The sequence below is a fragment of the Hyperolius riggenbachi genome, chromosome 8 (assembly GCF_040937935.1).
Source record: "Hyperolius riggenbachi isolate aHypRig1 chromosome 8, aHypRig1.pri, whole genome shotgun sequence".
Lineage (NCBI taxonomy): Eukaryota > Metazoa > Chordata > Amphibia > Anura > Hyperoliidae > Hyperolius > Hyperolius riggenbachi.
In genome coordinates, this window is record NC_090653.1 from 259,380,413 (window position 1) to 259,400,793 (window position 20,381).

General features: G+C 45.9%; 1 protein-coding gene across 1 annotated transcript in view; it reads right to left on the reverse strand.

Moving 5' to 3' along the window:
* The window catches only part of LOC137527804 (bcl-2-related ovarian killer protein-like), a 58,272-nt gene that overhangs the window by 20,797 nt on the left and 17,094 nt on the right, over positions 1–20,381 (reverse strand). The gene's annotated exons all lie outside the window — the stretch shown is intronic.

Below are 20,381 nucleotides of genomic sequence, written 5' to 3' on the forward strand. Positions count from 1 at the left end.
TAAGGCCGATTTGCAAAAAATTTTTTTCCTCTTGTAGCCACTGGGGGCCCCTACAAGCTCTGGGGCCCTGGGGCAGCTGCCTCCTTTGCCTTAATGGTAGCGCCGGCCCTGCCCCAGGTGAGTAAAACTTTTTTTTTAGACTTAAGTGACCCTTTCAATAGCCTGTACATAAGTGCTGCGTTCAGCAGTCATCGGAGAGTTATGCTAGATACTCACCTTACAATTTTGTGTGGGATAGATGGTTCTATAGATAATTTCCAACCTGTCTGATCTTATTTTCGATCGCTTTTCTGAGCGATTTCAATGTAAAGAGCAGGGGCGTTGCCTGGGGAACATCCGGGGCCCCCCAGAAAAGATCCGGGGCATGTGCCACTGATCTTTAGGGCTAGCAACGCGGCGTTGCTAGCCCTAAAGATCAGTGGCACATGCCCCGGATCTTTTCTGGGGGGCCCCGGATGTTCCCCAGGCAGAGTCAACTGCAGTGCCTCAATGGCTGGCATGCTGGGAGCTGTGGTGCATCCATCGGGGGTGTGCTGGATGCTGTGGTGCCTCTATGTGGGCATACTGGGTGCTGTGGTGCCATGCTGGGCCCTGTGGTTCTTCTATAGGGGCATGCTGTGAGTTGTGGTGTCTGAATAGTAGGAGCATGGGAGGGGCTCCACTAGAAGGTCAGGTAATGCTATGGGGGAACTGCCAAATAACCTGGAGGCAGACCAGCCCGCCCAGCAGAAAGTCAGACCAGCCAGTACAGAAGCCAGATAACTTTGCCTAGTTTGCCTAGTTATGTTTAAAGAGGAACTCCAGTGAAAATAATGTAATAAAAAAAAAGTGCTTCATTTTTACAATAATTATGTATAAATGATTTAGTCAGTGTTTGCACATTGTAAAATCTTTCCTCTACCCGATTTACATTCTGACATGTATCACATGTTGACATTTTTACTGTGGGCAGGTTATGTAGCTACTCCTAGCTGTTTTGGCTGTTAGAGACAGCTGTAAGCAGCTATTTCCTGTCTTTGAACATTGTTACATTGTGGCAGTTTGCCAGGAGCACATCGGTCCTCAGAGCTCCTTGTGGGAGGGGTTTCACCACAATATCAGTCATACAGCGCCCCCTGATGGTCTGTTTGTAAAAAGCAATATATTTCTCATGTAAAAGGGGGTATCAGCTACTAATTGGGATAAAGTTAAATTCTTGGTTGGAGTTCCTCTTTAAGTGACACTGCCTAATTATGTCATATGAATGCTGCATTTTTTTTTTTTGTATTATTGGAGGGGGGGCTTAATCCAACATTTTGCTGGGCAGGCCTACTTAGACCAGTGGCGGACATACGGCCGTGCAGACCGTGCCGCCGCACGAGGGCCCCTGAAGTTCCGTTTTCTTCAGGGGCCCATTAAGTTTTTTTTTTTTTATATATATATATTTTTTTATTTTATTTTCCCCCAGCGGGCCCCGACTCCTATCCTCCCTCACCTCGGGGGGCCCCCCCTCCCGGTATGCGCGGCGAGCGGCAAATCCGGGTCTCCAGGCAGACGCTAGAGGGCTCCGCCGGCAGCCGCTTGGTCTCCAATATGTCGACAGAGTTGGCGACATATTGGAGAGCAAGTGGCTGGGCCTCTAGCGTCTGCCTGGAGCCCTGAAGACTTCCTGCATTTGCCGCTCGCTCGCTCTCCCGCCGCGCATATCGAGAGGGGGGCTCTCCGAGGTGAGGAAGGGAGGGAGGGAGGGAGGGAGGGAGGATGGGAGTCGGGCCCCCCACCCGGATACTCAAAGGGCTACCTGCCTACCCACCCGGCTACCTAACCACCTACCCACCCGGCTACCTACCCACCCACCAGCCTTCCTACCTACCTACCCACCCGACTACCTAACCACCCACCTGGCTTCCTACCTACCTACACACCCGGCTACCTACCCACCAACCCGGCTACCTAACCACCTACCCACCCGGCTACCTACCCACCCACCAGGCTTCCTACCTACCCACCCGGCTACCTACCCACCCGCCAGGCTTCCTACCTACCTACCTACCTACCCGGCTACCTAACCACCCACCAGGCTTCCTACCTACCTACCCTCCCGGCTACCTACCTAACCACCCACCTGGCTACCTACCTACCCACCCGGCTACCTACCTACCCACCCACCCGGCTACCTACCCACCTGGCTACCTACCTACCTACCCACCCGGCTACCTAACCACCTACCCACCTGGCTACCTACCCACCCACCAGGCTTCCTACCTACCCACCTGGCTACCTACCCACCCACCAGGCTTCCTACCTACCTACCCACCCACCCGGCTACCTACCTACCCACCAGGCTTCCTACCTACCTACCCAGCTGGCTACCTACCTAACCACCCACCTGGCTACCTACCTACCCACCCGGCTACCTACCTACCCACCCACCTGACTACCTACCCACCCACCCGGCTACCTACCCACCCACCAGGCTACCTACCCACCCGGCTACCTACCTACCTACCCACCCTGCATTTGCCGCTCGCTCGCTCTCCCGCCGCGCATATCGAGAGGGGGGCCCTCCGAGGTGAGGAAGGGAGGGAGGGAGGATGGGAGTCGGGCCCCCCACCCGGATACTCAAAGGGCTACCTGCCTACCCACCCAGCTACCTAACCACCTACCCACCCGACTACCTAACCACCCACCTGGCTTCCTACCTACCTACCCACCCGGCTACCTACCCACCCACCCGGCTACCTAACCACCTACCCACCCGGCTACCTACCCACCCACCAGGCTTCCTACCTACCCACCCGGCTACCTACCCACCAGCCAGGCTTCCTACCTACCTACCTACCTACCTACCCGGCTACCTAACCACCCACCAGGCTTCCTACCTACCTACCCACCCGGCTACCTACCTAACCACCCACCTGGCTACCTACCTACCCACCCGGCTACCTACCTAACCACCCACCTGGCTACCTACCTACCCACCCGGCTACCTACCTACCTACCCACCCGGCTACCTACCCACCTACCCACCTGGCTACCTACCCACCCACCAGGCTTCCTACCTACCCACCCGGCTACCTACCCACCCACCAGGCTTCCTACCTACCTACCCACCCACCTGGCTACCTACCTACCCACCAGGCTTCCTACCTACCCACCCACCTGGCTACCTACCTACCCACCCAGCTACCTACCTACCCACCCACCCGGCTACCTACCCACCCACCCGGCTACCTACCCACCCACCAGGCTACCTACCCACCCGGCTACCTACCTACCTACCCACCCGGCTACCTAACCACCCACCAGGCTACCTACCCACCAGGCTTCCTACCTACCTACCCACCCGGCTACCTACCTAACCACCCACCTGGCTACCTACCTACCAGTGGCGTAGCTAAGGAGCTGCAGACCCCGATGCAAGTTTTACATTGGGGCCCCCCAAGCACTCTATACATAACAATTGATACGGCACACCAAAACCTGCCAATGGCAACTACAGTGGCAGAGGTGCAAGAAGGGGATGGGGAGAAGGTGGTTTATGATTACCACTATTCAAAGTATCTATAGAAGTAATTATTATGATCACAGGACCAAAAGAGAGCTAATACTGTAATTGAGGGAGGGCCCTTCGGGGCCCCTTTGGCCCAAGGGCCCCGATGCAGTCGCTACCTCTGCACCCCCTATTGCTACGCCCCTGCTACCTACCCACCCGGCTACCTACCTAACCACCCACCAGGCTACCTACCCACCAGGCTACCTACCCACCCGGCTACCTACCTACCCACCAGGCTTCCTACCTACCCACCCGGCTACCTACCCACCCACCAGGCTTCCTACCTACCTACCCACCCGGCTACCTACCTAACCACCCACCTGGCTACCTACCTACCCACCCAGCTACCTACCTAACCACCCACCCGGCTACCTACCAGGCTAGTTACCAACCCACCCACCAGGCTACCTACCCACCCACCCACCAGGCTACCTACCTACCCACCCACTCACCAGGCTACCTACCTACCCACCCACCAGGCTACCTACCTACCGGGCTAGTTACCAACCCACCCACCAGGCTACCTACCCACCCACCCACTCACCCACCAGGCTACCTATCCACCCAACCACCCATGGGAGCTGCGCGCCGGATGGAGGCTGGGACAGGAGGTCTGCTGCTGCAGGTGAGTAAATGTTTTTGTTTTTTTATTTATATTAGCAGGTGTATGTTCTGGGCAGGTCTGCCACATGATTGCATGTATTTTCTGCGCAAATCTGCCGACATGATTGCATGTATTTTCTGGGCATATCTGCCGACTTGATTGCACGTATTTTCTGGGCATATCTGCCGACTTGATTGCACGTATTTTCTGGGCATATCTGCCGACTTGATTGCACGTATTTTCTGGGCATATCTGCCGACTTGATTGCACGTATTTTCTGGGCATATCTGCCGACATGATTGCACGTATTTTCTGGGCATATCTGCCGACATGATTGCACGTATTTTCTGGGCATATCTGCCGACATGATTGCACGTATTTTCTGGGCATATCTGCCGACATGATTGCACATATTTTCTGGGCATATCTGCCGACTTGATTGCACATATTTTCTGGGCATATCTGCCGACTTGATTGCACATATTTTCTGGGCATATCTGCCGACTTGATTGAACGTATTTTCTGGGCATATCTGCCGACTTGATTGCACGTATTTTCTGGGCATATCTGCCGAAATGATTGCACGTATTTTCTGGGCATATCTGCCGAAATGATTGCACGTATTTTCTGGGCATATCTGCCGACATGATGTGTATTTTCGTGAGAAAACCTGCACAATTATGTGAATTTTCTGGGGAAAGGGTCACCAAAACTTGGGCCCACTGTCTTTGCGTTGCACTTTTCAAGGGAACCTGAGGTGAGAATAATCTTGAGGCTGCCATATTTCTCTCCTTTTAAGCAATACCAGTTGCCTGGCTGCCGTGCTGGTCCTCTGCCTCTTATTCTTTTAACCATAGACCCTGAACAAGCATGCAGCAGGTCAGGGGTTTCTGACAATATTGTCAGAACTGAGAAGATTAGCTGCATGCTTGTTGCTGGTGTAATTCAGTTTATTACTGCAGCCAAATAGATCAGCAGGGCCAGCAGGCAACTAGTATTGTTTAAAAGGAAATAAACCCTCACCCCAGGTTCGCTTTAAGTTAGTTAGCTCCGCCCTCATCCAGTCATTGCCACGCCCATTTTTTTGCTGTGGCGCTACGCGCCGCAGGTTCTAACCACACCTATTTTTTGCCGCGGCGCAGGTCATAGGGGGCCCACAATTACAATTTTGCACAGGGGCCCACTGCTGGCTGTGTCCGCCACTGACTTAGACCGCTGTTAAGTTCATGTAAGTTTGCCTCCACCCATGACCACACCCACATTCTGGTGCATGGCCACACCCATTTTCCACCGGGAGTGCCCAAAAGGGCCCCTGATCTCTCAGGATCCTAGCAACACCCCTGGTAAAGAGATAAGAAAAGATAACAGAATCGAATCGGAAATCGATCGGAAAATCGAATCGGGTGTACCCAGCATTAGGCCTTGTTCACATATAAAATCGCAATCGCTGACGCCAGCGTTTTGTTATTTTGTGCGTGATTATTTTTAGCGCTTTCCGGTGCTTCCCTGTGTGTTGCGATTTTTTGTAAAGCGCTTTTCTAAGCGCTTTTGCAGACCGATTTGTTTTTTCACTTCCTGATGCAAGTCAGAGACCTGGGAGTGACTAAGTCACTGATGCAAGTCAAGTGACCCGGAAAAGAATAAATACAATGTATTTATTCTTAAAAGCGCTCGGATTTGCAGTGTGCAGGGAGCCTGAAGGCGATTTTGAAAATTGCCGGTGCTTAAAAAAAGCCAAAAGCGTCCTTAGTGTGAATGAGCCTGCGTTGTCTTTTATAGATTATTTAGCAATAAATGGATTTATACTTTTGCAATTACGGGTTTTTGAACTTTTTTCACCAATGTCTCCACTCTCTACCAGGTTTCGGCTTGTGCCGTCATCAGGGAATCGCCTGATGATGGCGGTGGGTGGGTCTTATTTTCAGGGAAACAGGGTAGACAGCTAATACTATTGATATGCAGTAACAGATGTATGCCTCATGGGGGTGAAGCAGCTCTTTGCATTCTACAGCAAAGTCCCCATTATCCAGAAGTTGGAACCCAGGCAAGCGGAAATCTCAACTAACCAGCATGCCTGAGGGATAACGAAGGCAGTGGCGTAGCTAAGGAGCTGTGGGCCCTGGTGCGAGATTCACATGGGGCCCCCCAAGAACTCTATACATAACAATTGATACGGCACACCAAAACCTGCCAATAGCAACTACAGGTGCAGGAAGGGAATGGGGGAACAGCTTGTTAATGATTACCACTATTCAAAGTATCTATAGAAGTAATTTTTTATGAGCACAGGACCAATAGAGAGCTAATACTGTGATTTAGGGAGGGCCCCTCGGGACCCCTCTGGCCCCGATGCGGTCACAACCTCTGCACCCCCTATTGCTACGCCCCTGTTTTTAGGGTGTTTGCAGCCATTGAAATACTCACCGAGCCTCCAGCGACATCTTACAGCCTTCCTCTTGCTCCTAGCGGCTTCCGGCGTCCGTGCACGGCTCCTAACGTGTCATGTGACCAGGTGAAACGCTGGCTTCCAAGCACGGGGGAAGCCGAAAAGCCACTAGGAGGAGAAGGAAGGCTGCAAGACGTCACTGGAGGCTCGGTGAGTATTTGGGCGTTAGGTTTGTGCTTTTTAGGCCGGTTGCTCAAAGCCGGACAATGCCCCTGATCAGGTAATCCCCGCTGGTGACGGATACTGAAAACTCTGCTCTACTACCTTATTTTACATTGACTTTGTGTATATGTGTGCATACGCGTCTTGTTGTCCTTCTAACTGCCCCCCGTCCATCCGGTAATCTTTTGTGGACAGATAGTGTATAAGGATCCCTCCTGTAGCAGCATGTCCTGTCGGTTGCAGTGGAGCTGTAACCGAGCAGTTTTGATTTCTCTCCTTGCATTTGGTTGCTTAGTTTTGATTGCATTTGCAATAAGTCTCATCACCATCTGCAATCACTGTGCAGTTCAGAGCAGCACAAGATGTTATCATGAATCCACCCATGGCTTACTGCAGTTGAACTGCAGCCAGACAGCTATGGATTTCTTACATGCATGTGGTTGCATAATTTGGCATGCATTTTGTAATGAGAGTCCTTTCCATTCACAGGCAGCTTGCAGCCTTCAATCAGTCTAACACAGGATTGCGTGATTACTATTCAGCTGTGTGGGAATTTGCATGTCTGCTCTCATTGGCTGATGTCCATAGAAAAGCCTGCTCCTTTTTCCACACCTTGCCCATCATAGCGTTCAGCTTTGCCTTAGTTAATTGCTGGGTTCCTTGTGTGAAGTTTGAATATTGTATTGCATTACCTTGCTTTGCCTGCTTGGATGTTCACTGCACCCGTGGGGGTACAGTGAAGTATTTTCCTATCCTGATAGTTTGGAGACTACCTTTACCACATTGGTGACTGGTAGGATTCTTGCTACTCCTGTTCCTGTGAATGTAACTATAGGCTGCGGTCGCTATTAGTTACACTCCTACTTGTTTGTCTTGTCCGTGTCAGTGTGGATGTTTGCTATCACTAGGGCAGCGATTAGCTTGACAGACATTCCGTCTGTCTGTTGTCTGTCCTTGTTACTCAGTGTGGTGGACATCAAATGCTCAGTGCTGCGGTCGCACTGAGCAACCATTGTGTCTTGTTTATTGTGGCGGTTATCGGAAGCTGGCAAGCATTCCATCTGTCAGTCTGTTGTCTGTCTTTGTTACTCAGTGTGGTATGTGGTGGACTTTAGATGCTCAGTGCTGCGGTCACACTGATAACCATTGTGTCTTGTTTATTGTGGCAGTTATCGGAAGCTCAGAGCTGCGGTCGCTCTGAACAATCTTACTCCCTTGTTCATAGCTCCTGGTGTGATCTGTGTAATCTCCTCCACTAGAGCATTCCGCTCTATTACCTAATATCACCCAGCTGCATAGTCTTGTTTGCTCTGGCGGTACTCTGGTTTTCTCGGCCGCAGCCGCTATACCTTGCACATTAAGACCTAGGGGGGCAACCAAAGGCAGGAGAGATATTCAGTGTCCTTTTCAAGCGTGGGCTTGTCTATAGGTGAAGACCGTGGGCTATGGCACTAGATTGGGGTATAGTGGCTGAAAGAAAACAGGAGATCTGACAGGCATTACAAGTGTCACTTTACTGCTGTAGTAAACAGGCCTCCCTCTAGCAATATAAGAGCAAACGCACCAAACTTGGTGAATATGGGTCCCATCTTTAAAGGGGTGCAGCAAAATGACACATCTTTTTGATCATAGTAGTCGCAAACATTACATTTTTTTTTATTTGTGATGTTCAATATTTCCTTAATTTTAAAAATGGTGCTCTGAAAAAAAACACTACTACTAAATAAAGGAAAAAAGAAAAAATAATTCAAATTTTCTATAAAATGTCAGTCCTGTAAAACAAATGACTACAGTGATGCAGTAACAACAGCTTTCCTCAGGGTGGCAGACCAGTCCCGTATATGCAGATAGGAGCTTTCTGGCTAAACTGCACTGGAATTTTTAATCTCATCCTCTTGTTGGGAATACACTTATTTCTTAGATAATATATTTCAATCTGTTGGATGCCTCATATGTCAGTGGCATAAGGTTAAAATTGCCTCGGTGCCTTACCTCCCATGCTGGCCAGACACCCAGAAATGGATTAAGATGAAATGAGGTCCTAGGCAATAGCACTATTTGCCAACCGCTGATTATCCCCTGGCTTTTTTAGCTAGGGCGCTAGAATCCACCAGAGCCCTAGACTCTCTACAGGCCCTAGGCAGCTGCCTAGGAATGTTTTGCAATTTTGTATGCGATTGCAGCCGTAATGTGTCGTGTTTTTTTTGCTTTGTTTTGTTTTTTAAATAATCCCCCTTTTTCATTGGAGAAAAATATAGTATCATGTATTTTGTAAAAAAAAAAATGCATGCAAAACACATTTATTTTTTCACCCCATAGGAAAACATTGTGTGCAAATCACATCCGATCCACATACAGCATGCGGCGGGAAGATGCAAATTGCAGAGAGCTGCAGTCTTACATTCTTTTTTTCTTTTCTTTCTTTTTCAAATTTTTATTTAAAGAAAGTATGTTTTTTTTTTTTTTTTTTTTTTAAATAACTGATCTTTTTTGAAACATCTGGAAATCTATCCAACCTTCCCTTATTTAGTAAACTGTGCAAACCTTCCCTTATTTAGTAAACTATGCAAACCTCACCTCAAACTATATAGCTTGCAAGCAGCAGGAAATATTACAGAAAAAAATTGCACCAAAACAAAATAAGAAAAATAAACTGTATGTCAAAAAATAAACAAATGAAGCTATAAGGCCTGGTGCACACCAAAAACCGCTAGCAGATCCGCAAAATGCTAGCAGATTTTGAAACGCTTTTTCTTCTTTTTCTGTAGCGTTTCAGCTAGCGTTTTGCGGTTTTGTCTAGCGGTTCTGGTGTAGTAGATTTCATATATTGTTACAGTAAAGCTGTTACTGAACAGCTTCTGTAACAAAAACGCCTGCAAAACCGCTCTGAACTTCCGTTTTTCAGAGCGGTTTGCATTTTTCCTATAGTTAACATTGGAGGCAGAAACGCCACCGCAATCCAAAAAATGCCTCACCCTGGGAGTATGCGTTTCTGCAAAACGCCTCCCGCTCTGGTGTGAACCACCCCATTGAGATACATTGACCAAGCGTACCCGCAGCCTCAAGCGGCTGCAGAAACGCTGAAAAAGCCGCTTGGTGCACACCAGCCCTTAAGCCCCATCTACACCATGGGACATTGAAGCGATCCGGCGGCTCGATTAGCCGCCGGATCACCTCTTCCGCGTGCCCGCCGCATCCCCGCTTGCCGCGCATGCGCCGCATTCGATTCCCCGCTCGTGCCCGCTCGTCCCCGCCGGCGCCGCTTATCTCCCGCACGATTCCCTGCCATTGTCCCCTCACGGGGATCGAGCAGGGAATCGGCGGTGCGGAGATCCGTCCTGTCGGATCTTATCAATCGAGCCGCATCAGCGGCTCGATTGATAAGGAGCATCGCGGCCGCATCTACTCGTGTAGATGCGGCTTAAGGCAGGGAAAAGAAAGCAAATTTTCATACAATTATGTTAAAATGGTACAAAAGAAGATGCAGAAGCATATAAAAAAACAGGAAAACATTAGAAAGCAGTAGGGAATACAGAATATAGACTGTAGAAGAACTAATGAAACCAAACAAGGAAATATAATATTCAAAATATAAACAAACACAAACGATGATAGATACTATGCATACATTTCAAAAGCAAAATAAAACATTTTAAAGCGGAATATAACCCTGCATTTCAACTTTTCTCTAAAACATTATTTACAGCATATTAAAGCAATTAATAGGAAAAAGAATCAAAGCAAAGCATTACAAAGTATTATGCATTACAAAAAAACAATAAATATGAAAACACAAACTGAATAACAAACAAACAAACAAAGAACCCAGTAGAAAACTGTTTAGAGAAGGAAAAGCAGAGTAGAATAAATATAAATCAACTATAGAATAAAGGGGGAAAAAGCAAGTAGCAATAGCTGTGAATTGACGCAATGAAGCATCATCTTCTTAAAACAGCAACCAATCACAAATGATTACGTCCTCTAAGTCCAAAATAAACTCCCATAATGCATCACTTCAGTTCAGGATGGTGGTCGGAGTCATATGAATTATGGGCAAGTATAGTACATAATCTCAGTAGCGTAGCTAAGGAGCATCGGGCCCGAGTGAAAGTTTTACTTTTTAATTTTCACAATTATGGCCTTATGTAATTACAATGTGGACATTCAATTGATTTCGTGTAATCCATTCATAATTTTATGGATTTTTGCGTAATTTTGTGCCAGATTGAGCAAAGCCCTCCAATACATGCCATTGCTACACATGTTAATGGAACTGCTAGGAAAAAGTAAAAAAAACCCTTTTTTTTTCAAAAACACCTTGGGCTTGATTCACAAAGCGGTGCTAACTGTTAGCACGCCTGTGAAAACCCCCTTAGCACGTCTAAACAAGCTTTTCGCGCATAAAACTTTACGCGCGCAAAACTTTATGCGCGTAAAACTTTACGCGCGTACTGCACAGAGCGCAGGGCGCTCCGCGCGAAGTGCCCATTAAAGCCTATGGGACTTAGCGCGCGTAAAACTTTGCGCGCGCAAAGTTAGCGCGCGATCTGATTGAGAAATCCGGTGCTTACCTACTTAGCACCCTGGTTAGCGCGTCTAAAGACTTTAGACGTGCTAAGTAGGTTAGCACCACTTTGTGAATCAAGCCCCTTGTCATTTCTGAGAAAACTGATTTTAAATATGCAAAGGCAAAATGTTTTTTTAAACTCAGAAAAATGACAGTTTAAAAATAGCAAAGCATGAATGGCGGGGGGGATGGAGAGATCGGGGGGGTAGGGGATGGCATTGCTATTAACCGCTTAAAGGGAACCTGAAGCGAGTAAAATTATTTAAAATAAACACATGACGTAGCTGCTAATGAATATTACATACTAACCTCACCACCAGTTTCTCTCAGAAGCTCACCATTTTCTTCTTACAGTGATGCCTTCCATGTCTGACAAGATTTTGTCAGAACTAAAATGTACCAGTTGCTGTCAGTTATATATCAGCAACTGTCAGTTTTACAACTGAATGTGCAAGGTAATGTCTATGTTTCCCTATGGCTCAAGTGGGTTATATTACAGTTTAACAGTGTGCTGACCAGGAAGCTGTTATGGAGTAATGGAATGGAAATTAATTAAGGTTTTTCCTGAATTTTGGGCATTCAATTGCAAATTACGATGTGAAGTTACGATTATGGGAAATTCATGCTGACCACTAATTATGACTGATTCAGTGAACCTGGAGCGCAAATCTGGTGCTAGATAATAAAAGATTGCAAGTGGCAGACCTCAGTCCCCTCCGCAATCCAAATATACTGTACATAGTGGTGTATTTCAGCCTCCCTCCCCCACTTTCCCCTGCAATCCCAATGTACAAGGCAGCATAGTACTGTCTCCCCCTACAATCCCAATGTATGAGGTCAGGTGGTAGACTACAGTTCATCCTGGCAATCAGAGCCGGGACGAGGTCCTCCAGCACCCAAGGCTGAGACACCAAAGTGCTTCCCCCCCATCCCTCCCACCCCTCCTAGACTAAGAGGCACCCCAGGCCCCCCAACCCCCCCAACCCCCCCAACACCTTAAGGGGAACCTAAACTGAGAAGGATATGGATTTTCCTTTTAAAATAATACCAGTTGCCTGAATCGCCTGCTGATCCTGTGTCTCTAATACTTTAGCCACAGCCCCTGAACAAGCATGCAGATCAGGTGCTCTGACTGAAGTCAGACTGGATTAGCTGCATGCTTGTTTCAGGTGTGTAATTCAGCCACTGCTGCAGCTAAAGAGATCAGCAGGACTGCCAGGCAACTGGTATTGTTTAACAGGAAACATCCATATCACTCTAAAGGGAAGGTCCAAGCAAAAAAAAAAATGAGATTCACTTACCTGGGGCTTCTACCAGCCCCATGTAGCCATCCTGTGCCCTCATAGTCACTCACTGCTGCTCCAGTCCCCCGCTGGCAGCTTTCTGACCTCGGAGGTCAGGGCCACATTGCATACATTTTTACGCATTCCAGCTAGTGCAGGAACAAAACTTTACGCGTTTCACCACTAACGCGTAAAAATGTATGTGTTAATGTTCCTGCACTAGCGGGAATGTGTAAAAATGTACGCAGTTCGGCCCTGACCTCCGAGGTCAGAAAGCTGCCAGGGGGGGACTGGAGCAGCAGTGAGTGACTACGAGGGCACAGGATGGCTGCATGGGGCTGGTAGAAGCCCCAGGTAAGTGAATCTCAATTTTTTTTTTTGCTTGGACCTTCCCTTTAAGGTTCCCTTTAATTTCTAGTTATCTGACTTGCAGTCACTGCTGTGTATTCCCTTTTCTTATTTCTCTCTGCTTCAAACACAATAGGGGAATGATAGCTGAGTGAGTTGTGTGCCCCCTCCTACACTGCGCCCTGAGGCTGGAGCCTCTCTCGTATCTGCCTCGGTCTGGCAATCTCAATGTGCAAGGTGGTAGACCTCAGCACCCCCAGCCTTTAGGGCCCTTTCACACTGGGGTTTGCAAAACGCAAGCAAAATCGCTAGCACTTTGCGACAGGGATTTTATTTGCGTTTTTAGCGTAATTTTTACTGGAAAAATTTCATGATTCATATTTTTTTTAACATTTCAATTACGATTGCTTTAAAATCATGAAAAAGCACTGAATTTTCGTTTTCCACAAATCATGAATTGCCGGCAATCCCTGCAGTGTGGTCACTGCTATATACTTTTAATTACACTAGCACTTTTCCACGTGCCCTTTTCAGCGCTAGCGATCACAGTCGGCACTAAACATCCGCAAGTCGCCCCAGTGTGAATGGGCCCTTACCTGTCAATGCTTCTTAAACCGAAGCCGAGCCAAAGCTCTGGTTCTAAAACATATACTTACCCAAGGAGAGGAAAGTCATTGGTTGCCCTTGGCGTCCTCTGCTGGTGCCTGGGTCCCTCCAGATTTTCTGAGCTGTGGTTTTCTTCTGGTACAAACGTGGCCATGCTGCAGCCATGCGAGCATAACTGCACCTGCTCAGAGCCCCGCTTGTACGAGGAGTGCAGCTCCAAACAGCTGGAGGGTCCCGGGCACCAGCAGAGGAAGAGAGGACGCGGTGGAAACCCTCATATCCCACTCATAGCAAGCCCAGTGTACAGTGACTCTTCTACTAGGACGCTGTTATGCATTTACCTATCCTTCTCTACTGTCTTTAGACCAAGAGGATCCTTTCACACTATACATGCTAAGCACAGTGGGCACCGTAGAATTATTAGACCCATTATTTTAAATGAGTGCTTTCACACTTGATCTTTGCAGCTGTACACTTTTGTTCCAGACAGCGTACACTTCTGTCAATCATAACTAAGAATGGCTGACAATCGACTTCAGTAAGACTGGGCGTTGTTTTACAACCTACACTTATAGTGTAAAAGTAAGAGAGTTTAACTCAGCAGTTATTGGTCAGCCAGCACCTAAGTTAGGGAAGTGTTCATATATGTTCCCAACTCTAGATGACTGTGGAAACTGTGAAACTGACTTGAATCAATCAGAAGACAGGCTGGAAGTTTGGCACCCAGACAGCTGCCCCCACCCCTCCCTCGTTGTTAGAACAGCTGACTGAGATGTAAAGTAAATAAAAAAATATACATACCAGGGGGTTCCTCCAGCCCCATTCAGTCTCATTGGCCCCTCTCCGTCCTTCTGCGGAGAATCCAGAAGGTGAGAGAGGATGGCAAGGAACCTATGAGCCTGAAGGGGGCTGGTGGAAGCCCCAAGTTATGTCATTGTTATCTCAGGTACACAGTGGCGTAGCTAAGGAGCTGTGGGCCCCGATGCAAGTTTTACAATGGGGCCCCCCAAGCACTCTATACATAGCAATTGATACGGTGCACCAAAACCTGCCAATGGCAACTACAGAGTCAGAGGTGCAAGGAAGGGATGGGAAACAGTTTGTTAATGATTACCACTATTCAAAGTATCTATAGAAGTGATTATTATGAGCACAGGACCAATAGAGAGCTAATACTGTAGTTGAGGGAGGGCCCTTCGGGGCCCCTCTGGCCCAAGGGCCCCGATGCGGTCGCTACCGCTGCACCCCCTATTGCTACGCCCCTGCAGGTACACTCAAAAGGATAGCCGAGTTGACATGTGACATGATGAGATAGACATGGGTATGTACAGTGCCTAGCACACAAATAGCTAGGCTGTGTTCCTGTTTTTATTTCTCTGCCTGAAAGAGTTAAATATCAGGTATGTAAGTGGCAGTTCCTGTCTGAGTCAGGACTGGGTCAGACTACAGTGTGACCCTCACTGATTAGGAGTTACAGCCATAAAACATTTTCCTAGCAGAAAATGGCTTCTGAGAGCAGGAAAGAGATAAAAAGGTGAATAGTTCATAGATTTTAGCTCTGGGATACGTCAATGAATGTGTCTTTGAGCAGAAACAATGACACTATAAAAAATGAAAAAGTATATTTAAATATAAAATAAAACTGTGGGATGTTTAAAAAATTCATTTCTAGGAAAAAGAGGATAGATGCAATATTTTATCTCATCAGTTTTTTTTCATCTCGGGTGTCCTTTAAGGCTGGATTCACACTGTGCTGCATTGAGTTGCGTCACGTTGCATCCCATTGAAAAAAGCAGGCTGCAACGCAACTCAACACAATGCATCTAAGTGGCTAAGGGTGAATCCAGCCTCTCTAGGTGGCAGCACTTGTTACCTCCACCAGCCAACCTAAAAGCCTTAGTCTCATTGGTCCTCTGCAGCTCCAGATCTTAGGCTACACAGTTAGGGGAAAGGTTCCTCACAATCCCCCTTATTCCAGAATGCTATTTCAAACCAGGTTCCTACCTTTAAATCCAAGTTCCATATACCTTTTTCTAATTGATGCTTGTCACATCCCTTGACTAACCTTATGCGGTACCTACAACCAAAACCCCCTTCTGTACACCTATGGGAGTCATCAACTTTGTGGTCATGTGACCTATCCTTCGGAGTGGACAACCATGATCCTCAGACCCACTTTGGCTTCATTCACAACATCCGAACTCCAATGCTCTCACAGCCCACCCACATTTTAGCCAAAGCTGGAAGTTGGCCAAAATGGGAACTGGCCAGCCATTTTTCTCAAAATGGCCAATTTATTTGTAACATCGCCGGTCAAAGTCCAACATTGGCTAGCCAATGCGAAAATTGGATTTCCTGCCATTTCACTATTTGCCTGGTGTCATGTCACTTTCTTGGACATGACAGAATCTGGAGAAGTGAGAAGGTTATGGTTAGGCAAAGGAGAGATGAGCTTAGTGTTAGGCACAGGAGAGGGGAGGTTAGTGTTAGGCAGAGGAGAGTGGAAATCAGGGTTAGGCACTAGAGAGGTGAATGTTAGTGTTAGGCATAGGCCTGCAGGTTGCATATTAGGAAGAAAATGTTTTTTTCATCACCTCACCAGTCAAGGCGTGGTATATTTTCTTACATCTGACCTTTGCCCCATCTCTTGGCCATTTCCCACTTTGACCAGCCAGTTTGGGAACCAGCCACATTTCTGGCTTTGGCCATAACATATATAAAAAATAGATCTTCCAACCTGATCATGTCTAAAGGTTTGGTGTCAGACAGCAGGACAACTATTAAAGAATCAAAATTTCAGGATATAATGAAAAAAAAAAAAATCAGAAATTTTTTGTCTAGCGTGTTTCAGCCCGGTCATTGGAAAGCAACTTTCTGTGATCGGTGGCACTCTTTAAATCTGCTGTTTAGATGCACCAACTTGCTTAAGTCCTTTTCACATTCTGTCACGGCTTTGATAATAATTCCAAATAATTCCAAATTGATGAGGCCAAACACGTTCCTCAATTCAACCAATTTCCATTTTAACTCCACCCAAGCACAGAAGATAATCCAGCGAGAATGAAACCTGTAGATATCCATGTATGGCCTTTGCACAGCTCAGAAGTTTTTCTGCAGTGGACTTGTATTATTTCAGGTATAAGCTTGCATTCTGATTGCATAGGGTGACACAGTAGTCACTTTCCCAGTGTTACCATCCTCAGATTGGGCAAAATCTTTTTTTCCTCAATATTGGTGGAATACAGCCATTACGGTCAGTGTGAGGTGAGGCAAAGGGATCCTCAAAGACTTTCACTTACATCCTTTGAAGCAAATGGACGATGACTTTTGCCTTCATAATTCCTCCCAAAATTGCCGACCCGGTGCATTCCTCATTCAGGTCCAGTAGCAGAGCAGTGTTAAAACTCCCGTTGTGTCCCTTGCACCAAATGTGTATCCAGGCCACCAACAGACCAGAGAGTATCAGGTGATAGAATACAAAGTATCAGCAGATAAACCAGAGAGTATCGGGAGATAGACCAGAGAATACTGAGAAAGACCTGAGAGTACCAGGAGATAGACCAGAGAGTACCAGGAGATTAGATCAGAGAGTATGAGAAGATAGACCATGGAGTGTCATGAGATAAAGGAGAGGGTACCAGGAGATAAACAAGAGAGCATCGGGGATAGATCAGAAAGTATCAGGAGATAGACCAGAGAGTATCAGAAGATACACAAGAGAGTAACAGGAGATAAACAAAAGAGTATCAGAGCATATCAAGCGATAGACCGTGGAGTTCCAGGAGATAAACCAGAGAGTATCAGAAGATTGACCAGAGAGTACCAGGAGTTAGACCATAGAGTATGAGGAGATAGACCATGGAATGTCGGGAGAGATACCAGAATGTATCAAAAGATAGAGCAGAGAGATCAGGAGATAGACCATGGAGTGTCCGCAGAAAGACCACAGAGTATCAGGAGACAGACCAGGTAGCATCAGGATATTGACCAAAGAGGATAAAGACCATAGTAGCAAAATAATAGAATTTCTAGGAGATAGACTAGAAAAAGTGAGGAGGTAGGCCACACAGTGTCATCAGCATCTGCAGGAGTGGCCGCTGGTAAAGCTCCAGACAGCTCTGTTCAGCAGGAGAAGATGTCTTCTAACTCATCTTATCTTCATGGGCTCTCTGGTTTTATACAGGATGGGGCCAAATAACCTCATTCACCTCTGTGCTTTCTGCCAATTTCCTTTGCACTTGTTAACCTCAGAGCAGATACTTGTGATCAGGGAGTTGAGCAATAATACAGGCAAACTATAGAAGAGGTGATAAACTCATTAAACTCATGTACATCTACACATTGATGTCTCTCTCAGTCTGGTTGCCCTTGAATGACTATATTGGCTTTCTTTTCTTATCATAGTTAATGTGTTTGCTGCCGTGGCTGGTTAAAATATTTTAAGAATGTTGGTTTCTGTATCTTTAACAGCTGTTTATTCCAGTTTACTGTAACCATGTACACATACAGGTGAAACTTGAAAAATTAGACTATCGTGCAAAAGTCCATTTACTTCTGTAATTCAACTTAAAACGTGAAACTAATCTATGAAACAGACTTATTACATGTAAAGTGAGACATTTGAAGCCTTTATTTGTTATAATTTTGATGATTGTGGCTTACAGTTTATGAAAAAATCCCCAAAATCAAAATCTCAGACCAGAATATATCAAAATGTTAGATATTCTCGGCTCAAAGTGTTGCACTCTACCCAGCGAATTAATCCAAAACACCTGCAAAGGGTTCCTATTTCACTGAAATAGATGGACTTTTGCATGATATTCAAATTTTTCACGTTTCACCTGTATTAGATATGACTTGTTCAAAACGATAATCAAAGTAATCCCCTGATGTCACTGATGAGGTGGATCTTTATTGCCAATATGTTAGATCACTAACAAGAGACCTCCTCCAGCTCATTTTCCCCTTTCCCTCTCTATAGAAAAGAACAGATCGCTCAGTCAGTACCTCAGATGCATGTATGTGGAGTGACTGTTCCAAAATTGTCACCCTATATAATTAGGGAAGATCCTTTCATTTGAAACAAATAAAATAAATAAATGGTGTACATAGTTTTGTACATAGTTTTATGCCCTTATAAATGGACTGATAGGAATGATGAGTGTTAACCATTTACCGCCATCCTAACGTATTAAAACGTCATGCTTACCGCTATTAACAGCAACATGACGTTTTAATACGTCGCGCATTCCCGCCGCTGCTACCGCCGTGTGTCTGCCGCTACCGCCGCCATTACCGTCGGGATCCCGTGCTGGGCGATTGGGGAAGAGGACTGAACAGTCCTCTACCCAATCGCAGTGCCTGGAGTGAATGGACGTGACCGCGAACAGCGGCTACGTCCATTCACATAAACAGGAAATGTAACAGTTTAATAAAGTGTGTAAAAAAAAAAAAAAAAAAAGTGAACACGTCCTATGAGTGTTCACTAGCGCCATCTTGTGGCCAAAAAGTATATTACATCTACAAAATACATACATTTTCAAGTATATACACATCATTAATAAAATTACACTTCCAACCCTCCCCCCCAAAAAAAACACTTGTAAAAAAAAAAATCAGCTTAAAAAAAAAAAAAATAGTTGCCTTAGGGACTCAGCTTTTTTTATTCTATATTTTATGGGGGAAAATTAATTTTAATTTATTACATAGGGGCTTGTAATTATGGCCAGAACAAACAGAAAAATAACCACTTATATTTCAAAACAATATATAGTCGCCATACATTGTGGTAGGGACATAATCTAAACGGTTTAATTATCGGGACCACTGGGCAAATAAAACGTGTTTGTTTTATCCACAGGAGAATGTTTAATTTTAAAACTATAAAGGCTGAACACTGAGAAATAATGATTTTTTTTATTTTTTTTCTGTTTTTCTCATTAAAATGCATTTAGAATAAAAAAATTCTTAGCAAAATGTACTATCCACAGAAAGCCTAATTGGTGGCGAAAAAAACGAGGTATAGATCATTTTCTTGTGATAAGTAGTAATAAAGTTATTAGGGAATAAAAGGGAGGAGCGCTGACAACTGAAAATTGCTCTGGTCCGTTAGGATAAAAACCCTTGGGGGTGAACTGGTTAAAGGATACCCGAGGTGACATTTGACATGATGAGATAGACATGGGTATGTACAGTGCCAAGCACACAAATAACTATGCTGTGTTCCTTTTTTTCTTTCTCTGCCTGAAAGAGTTAAACATCAGGTATGTAAGTGGCAGTTCCTATCTGAGTCAGGACTGGGTCAGATTACAGTGTGACCCTCACTGATAAAAAAAATTACAACTATAAAACACTTTCCTAGCAGAAAATGGCTTCTGAGAGCAGGAAAGAGATAAAAAGGTTGAACAGTTCATAGATTTTAGCTCTGGCATACTTCAATGAATGTGTCATTGAGCAAAGACTATAAAGCAGTAAACACTTAAAAAGTAGATGTAAATATAAAATAAAACCGTGGAATATCTTAAAAAGTCATTTTTAGAAGGAGGATAGATACCATTGTTTATTTCATTAGTTTATTTTCACCTCGGGTGTCCTTTAATATGATAACTTCCCACCAGGGTTTGTTTGAATTTGAGGTCTGTTTTACACCTGGTCTGTGTATTTATGGTGCCCCGCCCCATCACAGGGTCATATGCATAGTGCTGCCCTCGCTACCCCTCACCCAGTGATGTACTCCCTGCTGGAAAGGAAGTACGTCTCTGGGATTCCCAGGTTTCCCCATTGTATTCCCGTCATTACATGCATCCAAGGCACACCGCCGCCTCCAACAT